The sequence below is a fragment of the Schistocerca gregaria genome, chromosome 3 (genome assembly GCF_023897955.1).
Source record: "Schistocerca gregaria isolate iqSchGreg1 chromosome 3, iqSchGreg1.2, whole genome shotgun sequence".
Taxonomy (NCBI): Eukaryota; Metazoa; Arthropoda; class Insecta; order Orthoptera; family Acrididae; genus Schistocerca; species Schistocerca gregaria.
In genome coordinates this window covers 246,821,794-246,838,135 of record NC_064922.1, presented here as the reverse complement: position 1 = coordinate 246,838,135, position 16,342 = coordinate 246,821,794, and the positions used below count along the sequence as shown (strand labels likewise).

The 16,342-nt window shown below is 42.1% G+C and overlaps 2 protein-coding genes and 1 non-coding gene across 3 annotated transcripts in view; 1 reads left to right on the top strand and 2 right to left on the bottom strand.

Moving 5' to 3' along the window:
• LOC126354414 (calcium uptake protein 3, mitochondrial-like) overlaps window positions 1-16,342 on the top strand; it is a 492,488-nt gene that overhangs the window by 213,447 nt on the left and 262,699 nt on the right. The gene's annotated exons all lie outside the window — the stretch shown is intronic.
• Window positions 1-16,342, bottom strand: part of LOC126355325 (GTP-binding protein Rhes) — a 494,539-nt gene that overhangs the window by 362,134 nt on the left and 116,063 nt on the right. The window lies entirely within an intron of this gene.
• Trnat-ugu (transfer RNA threonine (anticodon UGU)) lies at window positions 4,942-5,015 on the bottom strand. Its single transcript has one exon. It is a non-coding gene; the product is annotated as a tRNA-Thr (tRNA).

Here is a 16,342-nt window from a genome sequence, read left to right as displayed (position 1 = left end):
AGCTAGCAAGGAAACTAAAGTAATGGTACATATTTCGCGCATGGCTATATTTCGCCCGCGATTTTCTCTAATCATTCACGTAGCCCTCGCAAGGTGGTGTTGCTTCTGTTAACTTACTCTAGTGCACTCTGGCGAGACATTTGGAAACAAATTCCAAAGGTGGATAGGACAGCCAATGGCAGAAACGAAAAAATTAACAAAACAACAACATTAAATTTCGATTAATGACGCATCAAAGCATAGTAGGGTTATACGTAGATGGGACGTGAAAATTTTGTGCAGGTTGGTAGAACATGCTTAGGCTGAAATACCAGAGTCTTCGGGACGCACAGAGTTGTACTCCGAACAAGCCACGCCACCAAACCTCTGCTGCAGAGCTAAGCGACATTTCTAGGAGCAGCCTTAACACTTGTTACTATTTGTTCGAAAAACATCGCTTGGTGCATAATATATCAACAGTTCCAACAACTGTAACCAGGATTATTTAAAAATCCGCGTGGGTAATATGTGAAATGCGTTCTGATAGTTTCAATTCTGTAACATATTATTGAGAAGATTTTTTTTGTCGGCTCCGCCTTTAACTACGAGCTGCACCAGCAGAGACATAATGCTAATACTGTATAGCACCATTTCTGTGCCTTAGAAAATCTCAATTTGGCGAGGGAGACGCGGTTCATATACAGGCGATGGGATATGCGACACGATTCGTTGTAATAAAAGTCGCAAGTTGCACGGTTATCGATGGGATACTCGAGTTCTCGCTGGGGCGATACCATGTGCTATACGGTACGCAATGCGATCTGCGGTACGACAAAGAACAAGACCGCACGAGTCGCGTTTTTGGATCAGTTTCAATCGTGAAATCTTCCGAAGAGAACGTCATTGTGGCCTATCGATATTTAAAGTTCAAACAACTGAAAAAGAGAGGGAATCACTGCATGCGCGCATACAATCATACAATGCTATTAATATCAAATACAGTTCAGCTGTGGCTTTTCGTGAGCTCTCTCAAGAAGAACACAAATTCCATGAATTCTGCAGAATGAGTCCAGACAGTTTCCACGTTTTGGAGAAACTATCATCAAATTTTCGTATTTTTTTATTAGTTACAGAGTGCAGCTATCAGTCGTCCTTTTTTAGATTTTATAACGCAAATCCAGATTTCGGCTAGTAGCTAGCTATTCTCAATGCACTATTTTCAATTCTCAAAGTGTGTAAGTCCCTGTTGTTCGGGCGTCAGTCACAGGTCTTTGAATACAGTATACAAGTCGTCTGGTCATATTAAAATATCCCACAGCCACAGATATGGACCAAAGAGTCTCTTAACACCTTTCTTGTATTAATTGTGTTTTCAATTAACTGAAAAGTAAAGAGTTCATGGCAAAATTTCTAGGATATTGTGGAACCGGAAATAGCGATAGATAGCGCGAATATTTTTCGAAATTCTGATACTGAAATTTGGCGCAATAGGAAACCAGTCTTGGCTCAGGTTTGGCCTGAGAAACATTTAGTGTGACTTTTGAAGTAATTATTATCTGTCTTCGATTTTGTGTGCCGCTGACTTAATCTTTATTTGAAGTAGCTAGTTATAGCAAATAACAACTTACTTTGTGTAACACTAGCGACAGGCCACCATTTCATGGGGCAACACTTAGCATACACGAACTGACAGCTTGTCTGGGGTAGCAGTAATAAATTACACACACCAACCTTTCACGTGAATCTGTTTATCTATTGGTGATTTCCATTTCAAAATCTCTGCAGAAATCCTGAGGTTAGCCTTTATATACAGACATAAAAACACGCAGCGGAGGACTTCAGTTTGTACTGAGCTATCTGATCAAAACTATCCAGACACTTGCTAGAGGACATTAATAAGAGGTGCGTCCACCATACGCCTTTATGAAGTCTTGAACACTGCTGGGTACACTCTCTATGAAGTGTCTAACTGTCTGTGGAAGATTGGCAGCCAATTCTTCTTCAACAGCCGAAACCAGAGAAGGTGAATATGTCGGACGCTGGGGTCTTGAGCGAAGTCACTGGGTTCATATCGAGATCCTGAGAAGGGCAGTTCATTTCAAAGATGCTATTGACCACAGACCCTTGGCTCATAGATACTGCTTTATGACTGAGTACAGTGTCATGCTGTTGCAAGCAATGATCGTGCCTGAACTGTTCCTCTAATGTGCGCTATACACAATGCTCTTAGAGGTGTCCGTATCCTTCCGCATTTATCTTTCCACCTACTTGAATAGGTTTCAGGTTGTCTGCCCATTCCTCTGCGATGGTAGATATTAGTTTAGCGGGGAAAAGCAGCGTTGACGAAAATTCGGCTAAATAACTACCACGCAAAGGCCAAATAACTAAAGTCCATGTGCAGTAGCTGAAAGTTAGTCGAACTATCGAGCGTTCGGGATTCTTGCATGACTCGTTTGAAAAAAAGTCCAAAATTTCCTTTAAGTTGGTTTATTGTCTTTAAAACACGTAAAATGACTATCAAGTCCGTATTTAATATCCCGACATCAATAATGCAATGTTATTGACTGTCTCTGTTATAAATTCACACCCGAAAGCAGGCAGAAGATATTTAGTCCGACCCGATATTTTGAATGTCCTAAACAGTCACTGAGCCGCACGGGATGAGCCGAGCTGTCTTGGGCGCTGCAGTCGTGGACTGTGCGGCTGGTCCCAGCGGAGGTTCGAGTCCCCCTCGGGCATGGGTGTGTGTGTTTGTCCTCAGGATAATTCAGGTTAAGTAGTGTGTAAGCTTAGGGACTGATGACCTTAGCAGCCAAGTCCCATAAGATTTCACACACATTTGAACATTTTTGAACAGTCACTGGCCCACGGCTACTTGCGAGTTAACACATTCAGTCGTTCAGAAGGCGTGTAGTTAAGAATTGCGTGCCATACTGTCTCGTAATATTTGCGAAACACGCCACGCGGAGTTTATGTTCGACATGAAATCTTCAAAGCGAATATCTCAAAAAATAAACTACTCACAAAGTTCAATCTTTCACGAAATAGTCAATACCGTTGTCGCTTTTAGTCAACGACACGAGGACCTATAAAACGAGCGAATTCCTTCATTTTGCTGTCAACTTGATCAGCTCGATTTGACATAGGTGTTTGCCAGAAGACAGCTCCCGAGCGACTATGTCGACTCATAGAGCTGAGGCACAAAGCCCTACTGGCGTGAGCCGGCCGCGGTGGTCTCGCGGTTCTAGGCGCGCAGTCCGGAACCGTGCGACTGCTACGGTCGCAGGTTCGAATCCTGCCTCGGTCATGGATGTGTGTGATGTTCTTAGGTTAGTTAGGTTTCAGTAGTTCTAAGTTCTTAGTTCTAGGGGACTAATGACCACAGCAGTTGAGTCCCATGGTGCTCAGAGCCATTTGAACCATTTTTGAACTCGCAGGAAATGCTGAATTCCCATTGGCCAGTATGTTAAGCAGCCAATCAGATCACTCGAGCACTACTACAACCGCCGTATTTCTAATGTTAGCCAATGAAGCCAATCAGGTTACCACAAGTAATTTGGACTAGAAATCTTTTAATTCCAAAACTAAATAAAATTTAATGAAATCAAAGTACAATTAAAAAAAAGTTCAAATGTGTGTGAAATCTTATGGGACTTGGCTGCTAAGGTCATCAGTCCCTAAGCTTACACACTACTTAACCTAAATTATCCTAAGGACAAACACACACAGCCATGCCCGAGGGAGGACTCGAACCTCCGCCAGGACCAGCCGCACAGTACATGACTGCAACGCCCAAGACCGCTCGGCTAAACCTGCGCGGCCTAAGAAAATTCCTTTACACAAAATAAATTACTAATGAATTTAATACGCAACGTCCCTTGTGGCTGCCTTTTACAAAATCAAGCTCACTCGGACATACAAAACAAATTCCCCTATCGCACAACAATTTTCTCACGCATACACTTACATAGTTTTAATGAAGTTCACGTTCTCAGTTTACTATGTCTTTCATTCACGCTTTAAGTCTCTCAAACACACTCATACAATCAAAACACGATGAAGTATTAATTTTTCAAAGTAGTTTTAATTACGTCAGAAATCTGTGATAATGAAACTAAAGAAAATTCCAGAAAATTATGTTACGTCAATCTTACCTCTTGGTTGTAGTTTCAGTTGATACTGTAGTGCTTAACCCAGTTTCACAATGCCTATACGGCTGTGAAACATTTTAGGTAAAAATTTATATCTTCGACAGTATTGAAGTTACTGATTTGAAATTTTAACAGTTTGGTTGTGGTATACATAGAATTTGGTATAATTAGTTTGAAAAAGCTCTATTAATATTTAATAGTACTTCTTCAGATTTATAGAGAGTGCATGTAACGTATTGTACTCAGCGTTAGGCAACTACACAGCTAGCCCGGCCCTATAGGCAGCGTCAGCTGTACCAGCGTGAGAACCAAAATCTGCTCTCCTCATAGCCCTACGGCAAGCTCCGCTCTCAATGCAAGACGACAACTCGTAATAATTTGCTGCGTTACATCTCTAACTTAGGAAGACAAACCCGTACTGTAGCACTATCTCCTCCGCACTTCACTGTTGCCACTGCAAATGATGGAAGTCTAGTTTTGTGGGATAAATCTTTTGAAATAGCATATAGAATTCGAACACGGGCAGGAACTTTAGATATTTGACATTTTGTTGGAAACTGGATAGCTGGCTGCTGTGGACGAGCGGTTCTAGGCGCTTTAGGCCGGAACAGTGCTGCTGCTGCTGTCGCAGGTTCGAATCCTGCCTCGGCCATGGATGTGTGTGATGTCCTTAGGTTAGTTAGGTTTAAGTAGTTCTACGTCTAGGGGACTGATGACCTTAGATGTTAATTACAATGAAATTACAATGAAATGAACACCCTTAGCTGCTTACAGGCGTTGACATACGCCAACGGGGACAGATGAAAATGTGTACCCCGACCGGGACTCGAACCCGGGATCTCCTGCTTACATGGCAGACGCTCTATCCATCTGAGCCACCGAGGACACAGAGATTTATCTGTGGCACGCCTCCCGCGAAATCCACATTCTCAACGTACTGTCCCGCACTACATTCATAGTGTCCCTGCCCATTATACTCATTACTTGCGGCGCGTTGCCGATTCCCATAAGAGTTTGGGCACTGCTGGTGCATTCGCACAGAGGATTAGCAGCCCTCTGTAATAAAAAACTGAGTTAATTGATCTACAACGAACTTAAACGGATGTCCGTCCGCCCCGAGCAGATGCAACGAACGATAGCGAATAAAATGAGATTAAAAAAAAAAGGGATGGGTAGAGCGTCTGCCAACTAAGCAGCAGATCCCTGGTTCGAGTCCCGATCGGGGCACACATTTTCATCTGTCCCCGTTGAACGTATGTCAACGCCTGTAAGCAGCTAAGGGTGTTCATTTCATTGTAATTTCATTCTAACGAGCTGCATGGTCACCCTTTCCGAAAGAACAGATACCATCTTAGTATATATTAGATGTTAATTCCCATAACGCTTAGAGCCATTTGAACCATTTTTTGAAACTTGGTAGCAGAGTCTTGCCATCCCAGACTGATCGTCAATAAATTGCACTGTGCATGTGCGAATCACTATAATCGAAACAGCCCTGTCGTTTCGACGCGCCTTAAGGGTAAAACAGAGTAATGGGAGTGGTCAAAGAGAGAAGTAGTTTTGTCCTGTGGGAACATCGGACCAGTGCAAGGGGGCGAGATGCTGATCAGAGGCCGGTGGGTTAATTAGTATCAGCGTGTTCCTTACCCTCTCCCACCCTAGAGCGGCAGTTTGGGGTAGCTTGGAGCGGCGGCAACTTGGAGCAGTTCCCCGCTCCGCTGTTCACAGTAATTAGGTTCTCGCGGCGGCCAGCTGTTTGGTATGCGTGCTATGCGTGTCAGAGGCTGCCTGCCCGTGCACGCCGCTTCCCCAGACAGCAGTACCTCAGCACATTATCACATCCTAGCCTACAGCGACACACCACACGATTTGCAAGGTAATCTGACTGGAGCTAATTGTGAAGCTTACACAAGTAACGTACAAGATCGGATTCCTGTAAATTCTAATCGGAGTATTTCTATATATCCCGAATACGGATACTTAGCGGTCATCTGGGGAATAAGGCAATTGAGCGGATTTTTTTAATTCCTAAAACTGATAATAATAACGTTCTCTTAGTCATAAGGAAATGACGTCATGGTTGTTGAAATCAATGTTAAAATGTTGACTCAACCATCTTTCACGGTGCATGAGCACTAAAACTGATGTGTTTCCAAGGAGCAAACCATCGTCATCAGAATTTATTACACAAAAATCTATAAACGCGAGAAATAAAGAAAATAAACAAAAATATTAAAATTTCGTGGTCACTTCTTTGCAAATTTGTCTCCCTAAAATGTTCATCCACAGTAGCGTGTGGGTGGACCGAATATAGTGCTGACAGGGTGTAACTCAATACCTCATCCAAAATTACTTCCGACAATCTGACATTATAATGTGTGACTAAAAAGCTTGCAGGAAATTCGAAGGGATGCTTTTTCCTATTGGCTGTATTACTACAGGGTGAAAAGTATTTAAACCGACAAGCTCTGGGGCGTTGTAGGGGACATCAAAACAAATATTTCCCCTAATGTCATTTTTTCCTATGAGGATTATTTAAACCGGTGGAGGCCATATTACTATCTTCAGTTGTTAGAGGGCGTATTACGCTCTTCAGTTGTAGGTAACTGCTGTCCACCAGTGTAGTAGTGCACTGTCTCTGTTTACTAATGGAGCGACACACCTGGAGTGAGTACACTGATATGGTTGGTGCGTACTGCGTAGCGCACCACAACGGACGAGGTGCACAGCGGGTTTATCAACAACAATGTCCTAATCGCCGTATCCCGCATCATACGATCTTTGCTGCTGTGTACCAACGTCTGCGTGAGACCGGGTCATTTAGCAGATTACCTGGACATGGACGCCGTCGCACGGTAAGAACGCTGCAATTTGAGGAAGCTGTCTTGCAGCATGTGGAGAAGGGTCCTTCAATCAGCACTCATGCAATTGCACATAACATGGGGACGAATCAGACGAATGTAAGAACAGTCCTTCGAGAGCAATTGTTACGTCCATTTCACTTACAGCGTATCCACAACCTGGAACCACTTGATTATCCACCCAGAGCACAGTTTTCGCAGTGGTACATGGAACAGTGTGAAATGCATCCTACATTTCCATCCTCTGTGTCGTTTACCGATGAAGCAACGTTCGGGCGTGAAGGTGTCTTCAACATGCACAATTCGCATGTTTGGAGTGAGGACAGCCCACATGCCACAGTTACTAGCGCTCATCAAGTGCGGTTCTTCGTTAATGTGTGGGTCGGTGTTGTTGAGTACTGTTTAATTGGGCGTTATCTGCTACCTAGCCATTAAATGGCAGGCACTATTACTATTTTCTCGCCAGAGCATTGCCAGAATTGCTGGAAGACGTCCCGCTCCCTACAAGACAACGCATGTGGTTCCAACATGACGGGGCACAGGCACATTTCAGTCGTCGTGTGCGTCGATTCCTTCACAGACGGTTCCCAGAAACGTGGATTGGCAGAGGTGGTCCTGTACCATAGCCTGCTCGATCCCCAGGTACGACCCCTCTGGACGTTTTTATGTGGAGAGACATGCGCAACCTTGTTTACGGAACTACTGTTGCGTCAGAAGAGGATCTGATTGCCCGGATAGTAGTAGCAGCAGGAACAATTCAGGATACTCCTGGGGTGTTTGCCGTTGTCAGACAGAACATTATCCGACGGTGTAATTGTTTACCGGCCGGAGTGGCCGAGCGGTTCTAGGCGCTACAGTCTGGAACTGCGCGACCGCTACGGTCGCAGGTTCGAATCCTGCCTCGGGCATGGATGTGTGTGATGTCCTTAGGTTAATTAGGTTTACGTAGTTCTAAGTTCTATGGGACTGATGACCTCAGAAGTTAAGTCCCATAATGCTCAGAGCCATTTTTTTGTAACCTTTGTTTACGTGTCAATGGAGGCATTATTGAAAATCTACTGTAATTGAAATTGGGTTGTGTTAAGGTGTTGTTTCTTGGTCATAAAAAATGGAAAAATGTTTGGCGGTTTAATTAATTTGCCGTCAGAGAAATCTTCCTCTACCGGTTTAAATACTCCTCATAGGAAAAAATTACATTAGGGAAAAATATTTGTTTTGATGTCCCCTACAACCTCCCAGAGTTTGTCAGTTTAAATATTTTTCACCCTGTATAATTTGATGATGTGACATTTTCTATAAACACAGCAACGTGTGATCGAGTCTCATTGCTATTTACAATTTTAGGGTAATTTATTACCCTTTTGATCTATTTCCTCCCAATTTTCGAGATTTTGATCCAAAGACAAACGTAAATGCGAGACTATTAATGTTCAAAATTACCACAGTGCATTATTTAACAAATAAACTGTCGCCACATACCAAGTCTATGATGAAGTTTCCCTGCGTTGTCAGTATGTGATGTCGCAGTTGAAAACAATTTCATCTTCCGTAATCACTCCAATGTACAACCACATCCCATTGCTATTTATAGTTTTGAAGTAATTTATTACAGTTTTTGACCGACTCTTTCCCACTTTTCAAGATCGTCATCCTAATACACGCGCAAGTATGAGGTTTGAAATGTTAAACAGTAAGCACAGTGTGTTATTTTAGGAAATACATTGATATCTCCCATTAAAGAATTAGCATACAGCAACAAATACGCTCTTACTACAAACGAAGTCTACAATTCACTGTAAGGAACTTGTCCCCCCATTTATAGAATGTTTCAAACAATGACATCTATATAAGGCTGCCTTACAGGAGTCTGACGCTATACGATTATAGAAGATTTGTAAATAATGGTGGAAAGTCCAGGTATGTTCACACACATACGCACACCGTACGCACACTCACATGACGTTGCTAAATTTACACTATAACCAATTACTCAAACTCACCAGTGGTGCTAATCACCGCCAACGGCATAAAAATGACTTCCTAGTGGGTTAACCATTTCGCGGCGGCGAGGGTCAAGCGTCTTGATTGCCTGGTCAGCTGATAGTGGATGGCTGACTCAACCCAGCGACCGCTACAGACTACCACTGTTGGCTGATCGTATATTGCAGCGCTCATACAGCCACTCTCCAATAACACTTTTTTTTTTTAAATCACACTGTATGGACACTCTGCTCACACTTTCCGATAAGCATGAAGCAGAGCTTCTTAACTAACCATTCTCTCTGTTATAAATTTAGCCTGGTTTGAGAAAAGGTTACATCAGAAAAATAAGAACTTTTATGTTACTGAAAAATTCTGTAACTTGAGATGTAAATTACCAGTGCCTGTAACCTACTAAATTTTCAGAAACATCGAACAAATGCATTTTAAGATATACAGTTCTAAAGTGAAAAGTTACTGGCGAAGATACTCAAAACTCGGACAACTCTTACTACAATCATAAACAAAAGTAATTATTGAACTTTAAAACAAAATTGTCTCATATAGACTGAAATAAGGTAAATGAATGATTCAATTTATTTGCGATAGGTCTCTTGGTTCGTTCGTAATAAAAGTCTGTACCTGATACTCTATAATAAAAAAAATCCAGCAGTAAGTGTCCAACCTGCTTGCCGTTTTCGTTCGCAGCTCGTCTCCTTCGGAACGAACTGGCATAGTGGCTTCCGATCGTCATTTTTGACATAGTATTTGGACTGCCACTCGCTGAATTAGAAGCCTTTTATTTTTATTGTTTTTCCTTTTCCTTTATTTTTATTCTTTTTACTTTCCTTTTATTGAAACATACACAGTCACAATTTCCTTTGTTGGTGATATTTTTGAAAACATGTCTCCATACAAAGAGCAACAATACACTTTTGCACGTCATGCATGTCATTTCTCGTCGTGAATTAGCAATACATGCTACAAAGTGTCTCTGAGGGATGTCCTTTTTCTCCATTGTTACGAGGAATCCTAAATTATGTCCATTATGAAATTTCTTCTTATTGTGTCCTTGGGATCTTTGGTTTACGTGATAGCCCATGAAATGTATCCAGAGACTGGGGGATTAGTTCCATCTTCTGATGCTTTCTTCTTCTTGTGTCCTTGGGATCTTTGGTTTACGTGATAGCCCATGAAATGTATCCAGAGACTGGGGGATTAGTTCCATCTTCTGATGCTTTCGTGTTCAAAAATTATTCGTGCATTCAGCATGTAAAAGTCAGTCAAATGAAAGAATCCTTTCTCGTACCATTTCAATACCTTTGGGGTGCATTGTACAGAACTCAACATCGTGACCTTCTTGCCAACAACACCGACTGACTTGTTATAGCTAACTGTACAAGTGGGTTTCAATCAATTTGGCCCGTTTTATGTTCCTTTTTTTCAGTCTCATCAAAATCCCGCCCAGTTACCGTGGATAACACCCTGATTTATTTCTTATCCATCCTTGTTACTGCCAACAGTGTTCTACGGAACTTGAACTGTATTTCCTCTTTATTCAGTTTGCGAGGCAATGGTGGTAAATGTTTCGTGTTTTTTCGGACTGTTCCGATGGCATTGGTGTGTTTCTCGTGGAGCCAGAGGAATAATTCAGAGCTCGAATACCAACTCTCCGAATAAATGGCATGACCTTTATTTGAGGTACGGCAACTGAGAACTCACAACAACAGCTGCTGATTTTCCCCAGTCTGCAATTTTACTTCCGTGGCGGTACCAGTGCTAACAATGTACTCTAGTATATACTTGCTTTGTACATCACAAAGGACGGAAACTTGATTGCCAAAATGGTTACGTTTTTTCTGTACACATTGCTTAAGCCAGAGCTTATCTTTGAAAAGCAGAAAACTTTCACAGTTCATTAAGTTTTTAAATGGAATTTTCCAATATGCTCTACAATGACAGTATTTTCTCAAGAACAGCTTGAGACAGGGCCGAATTGTCACTAAAGTGCAATAAACGCGGAATCAGTTTGTGCCGGTTCCTGGGCATTATGAGAGAAAATATTGGTGCTTGACGCAAAGAATATGTCTAACAATATTCATTCCCTTCTAACTTATTAGGTCTTGGCATAAGGAAGAAGTAATAAAATTCTGTAGGATCTGTGAGCTTCCATTGTGCAAATCTGCTAGACACTCTCGTCATTTTTTCAGTAATAAATCTGTAATAACTTTTCATCTTTGTACAAATTTCACAAGCAATTTCAAAGGAGGAAGTCTATTTGTACACCGCTAAATGTGTTAATAACATTGTGGTGATTCTCCGACCCCTACACACATTGTTTTTCGCGATGAAGTTTTGCTTACCGCTTCATCTTTTCCATCTTTATGAGAAGAAACTTCTGGCAAACTTCCCTGTCGTGTTGAAGATTCGGCAGTAGGTCCAGACCTATCCAGATCTTTATCCGAAGAAAGGTCCGAAGTAGAGCTATCATCTTCCTCTCTTCTATCCATGAAGATTCCCACGATTTTCTTGTCCGATACATTACGTCCTGACTTTGCAATAACAGTACACGACAATTATGTCTCACCAAACATGGATACAGGACTGGTCAGATGCTCAGCTCTTTAGCGGAAAGGGCTCAGGAGCAGGTGAAAGCATAGCACTTTCCGATATTACAAAGAAGAGCAGATAACGTCAGCGATGGCAGGAATATTGAAACACGGACAACAGCGAGTCGCCATTCTACTGCGCATTGTGGTGAAATAAATTTAAAAAAATTAAATTTATAGATTTTTTTGAAAAGAGAAAAAATTATTGATATGGAACTGTAAATTTAGAATTTTTGAAGGGCTTTTTTACAGAAAGTATTGACCGGCTTGAATGCGGACAAATTCAGTACTGCGTGAAATTTGCCTGTAATATAATTTACCATTCCGATTAATTACATTTTTGAATTGTAGGTCATTGTTGATTTATTCAGAGTTCTCATCTTAGACGTAGAATTCGTCCTTCTGCCACAATATTAATTCATTAGTCGCCATCGATGTTCTTCTCTTTGTTGACCGTATGTACCTTCCTGAGTCGGCATCGGTTCACTTCACGAAGGCGGTGGAAACCAAGGAATACAATCCTACGTCGCTTTAAATAATTCTCGTAAAACTTAGATACATCTCACTATTTTTTATTCACAACACAATAAGACTTGCTCTGCTCGTCGCACAAACCATAAATACTAACAATATGGCTGCCTTTCCGCACACACCAAAACTTACGTCCATCCTATACAAGGCAACAATCGACAGTGTCTCTTAACTCCTTGGAGTATGAAACAAAAGAGAATGCAATATGCACATTACAGAGATTATATACTACATCCCTCTCAATTTAATCTATGGCGCAGCGTTTAAGGTACTGCATGTCTCTGCATCGGAATGTGTCATTACAGCACCTAGGCACAGATGAATACACTTAGCTGTCAGTCGGTCCTCCCTGCCTGTATAAATGAATTCCAGTAGCTTTCTGGGCGTTCCACTTGCTAGGTATACATGTATGCACATAGCCGCGAAAGGGTTAAAACAATGGCGTCACTAACAGGTTGCCGTTGAGGAGTCGAACACTATAAGATTTTAGTAGACTTGTAAATAACGGCAGGAATTCCGTGTAGGAGCGTTTGTACAGATGAGTATGTTATGTTACAAAAAAAGGCTGAATTGTAATATAAACGAATTTCCCCACCTGTTCTGTTGTTACTGTCACCAAAGGTACTGGATGGAAATGAAATGAACGAAACAACATTTTCTGTTCCTCTCCATAAGCGCGCACGGCCTCTACATTGTCCGTCTGCGCCATACTGCACCAACGGGGTCACGATCCTTCCACTACTATAGCAGTTATATTACTGGAGTGCACACGGCCACCCTCTGTCACACAGGCAGAAGAGTCCCACCCGTCTGATAGAAATAACATTATTGGAGAGGGAGAGGAAGAGAGAGAGAGAGAGAGAGAGAGAGAGAGAGAGAGAGAGAGAGAGAGAGAGAGGGGCATCTCTTTTCTACTCTCTGTCGCACGAGCAACGGCCAGAAGTATTCACAGACCTGACAACGCGATTGGAGACAGCATGTGCGATGGAGAATGGACTCTTGGCCGTTGTTTGCCACATGGACAACAGCCATGAGCGTCCCACAGACTTGAAGCAAGACTGACAGGCCACTAGTACTGAGATGTGGGAGGCTTGCTATCAACAGAGACCTTCAAAAGACCGACATGCTGCAACTAACAGTTTGCGGGCAGAGAATGCAAGCTGTGTTTTATGTGGTAATTCCATATTCATTTAGTCGTTATGTATTAACAGTGACACTAAAAACGAAAAGAATAGCTAGTACTCCAACATAGAAAACTGCCAATCAGCTTCCCGAGCGGGAAGGCGTGCTGGTCCCGGTGTCGAGGTCCGGTGTGCCGGACAGCCTGTGGATGGCTTTTAAGACGGTTTTCCATCAGCCTCGGCGAATGCGGGCTGGTTACCCTTATTCCGTCTCAGTTACACTATGTCGGGGATTGCTGTGCAAATACTGTCTCCACGTATGCGTACACCATAATTACTCTACCGCGCAAACATTTGGGGTTACACTTGTCTGGTATGAGATGTTCCCGGTGTGGGGAGGGGGGGGGGGGGGGGTCTACTTGGGGCTCAACCGCACAGTAACCCTGGGTTCGATGTGGGGTGGTGGTGGGGTGAGTGGACTGCTCGGCAGGAACGAAGCCTCTCGGTCGTTTCTAGGTCCCAGGTTTAATACACAATACACAATACACCCTCCGCCATTTATACAGGATGAGTGCACACTTGAACAATCAACAAACTATGATAAAACAATTGCAATACTAGAATACTAGAAGTTCTGTTTATCTTGAAGACTTTTTTTTTTTCTTACGCTACGGTCGCAGGCTCGAATCCTGCCTCGGGCATGGATGTGTGTGATGTCCATGGGTTAGTTACGTTTAATTAGTTCTAAGTTCTAGGCGACTGATGATGACCTCAGAAGTTAAGTCGCGTAGTGCTCAGAGCCATTTGAACCATTTTTTTTTTTTAATGACAAGAATGTGGGAGGAGCCAGATTAACAGTTCTCTAGAGTAACCTTTAATTATACATCGCTTTGTGTTTCCTCACACGTTATCCTTCTCATGTAGGAGAAATACTGTTTTTACTATGCTATCGTGTTTCACACAGAGAAATCAACCAACTGCACTTGAGTCTAAGAACTAATGATCAACTTCTGTTTAACGTCACCATTCTACGGACGCACGTAGATCACAGTAAATAGGAGACTTTTTAGTTTTTTTGTTTTGGCAGTGGAGCGAATAAGTAATCAAGTATCTGGATGCAACACATTTATTAATCTTTGCATATACATTTCCACACATAAAACAACTCTATGTCTGCTTGGCGCAGTTTTAATAACATCCAGCTTAATTATTAACGTATAATTTAAATCTACATCCAAATCATCTAATTCCTTCTTCAGCCAATAACTCGACAAATACAATGTAAGTATATTCTCGAATTCTAATACATGGCTTTAACAATCAACTCTATTCCTTCCTGCAATTATTTTAGCTGAGACTGTATGCTATATTCTATATTGTCTCCCGTTTCCTGCAATACGCTACTGCTGAAACATTTCACGTCTTTCCGGGCGTATCTTGGCAGCTACTACGAGCCACGTTCTTGTGCAATTTCTGTGTAAAACTTTAAGTTCACCATTTTTAAGAGGCCTTCTAATTGCTAGCTGGGACGTTACATTAAGAGCCACAGCCATTTATGCTTCCTGTTTAAATCTCCCTCATAGGAAGGGAGTTCGCAAGGCAGTGATAATTGTCAGAAGCAATTGCGGAATATCAGGGTGTGAGTTTTCTCTAACCCAAACTTCTCATTTTAATGTAGCTGGATTTCCTCATCTAGGCAGAGTATGAGAAGTTTTATTTGCTCACTAGAAGGGACTGAATTCTTAAGTAAAGAAATGCTGGCTCTTGACTTCAGCCATAAGGGTAAGCCATGTCTGGCAAGGATCTTGCGGGGGACAAATGCATCCATCTCGGAAGGCTCGTTCCCCACCCACTCGAACTCTATGTTAATAGACAGGCGAGCTGTTCTGGCTATGGCTGTGCCACTGAAATCGTTCTCTGACAGTAGGAGCATAGCTGCATCTACTATGTGGGTTGTCAGAGGCGAGCTGGAAAATGAGGATCTTCTACAAGTGTCTGGCTGGCTGGCAATATAGAGGCAAGAAGCCATCAGTTATGCCTCTTCTCATTGTCTAATAATCGGCCCTTTTCTGGTGGCGCAACCTGAAGGCGCCTAGAGAGGAGAAACTAGAACATAACTCTTCTTAGTAGACACGCAAGCGTACAATGGTTAAGAAGCGGAGGGAGGAATACAAGTTCTACAACAGTAAATTTTCTAAGAACCTGCGTTCTCCTAGAAAATGGCAGCAGAAAAATTTGTTGCACGAACACCCTCTCTCTGTTGCTCCTTCTCTCCATCTCTCTCTGGTCGTCGCATGTTGAAATTTCCACTAGATCTCATTAGGAGGGAATGGTAGAAAGTCGTTCTCTTTCTGTCCAATTGGCTGCTCTCCAAAATTTCACCTAGAAGGAGTGTGAAACCTACTGATGTTGGACTTGGAGGAAATCAGCTCCTGACGCGTGACAATACTGATTTCAGAGGCATCCCCGATTTCTTGGTAATAAGCACTGTTCCGCGAGTTGTGTGTTAGGTTTGATTAGGGTTGTACATTGTGAGACAACGGTATTAAAACGCGAGTTTTCAGTCATACCAGTTTCGATAATTTCTTTAAATTCGCAGTCACCTCCTGAATGGATTACAGATTAGGTACTCGTATGCCGGTGCTTATTCTTCAAGAACTGCTCATAGAAATTTGTAGCCGTAAAAATTATAATGATCAATGAACATGTTTTTGATTCTATCTGATTATACGAGTCTTGTGGCTGCGGTTACTAAGGAGGATCCACTACCGATTCTCTTGCATCATCCACTTTCTCTGATGTCCATGTACAAGTGTGTTTTATATGCTGTACTGGCGATCCAGTAACGAGACTAATAATCATTTGACTATTTCATTCGTGTATCAGTGTAACATAAACTGTTTTGTCACTTAAAATTCTATTTTAAATGATCAGAAGTAATATGAATCAATCGTTTCCTTTCTCTAGGTAATATACAATATGTGTTCAAAAGTATCCGGACACCCTCAAAAACATACGTTTTTCATATTAGGCGCATTGTGCTGCCACCTACTGCCAGATACTCCATATCAGCGACCTCAGTAGTCATTAGAAATCGTGAGAGAGCAGAA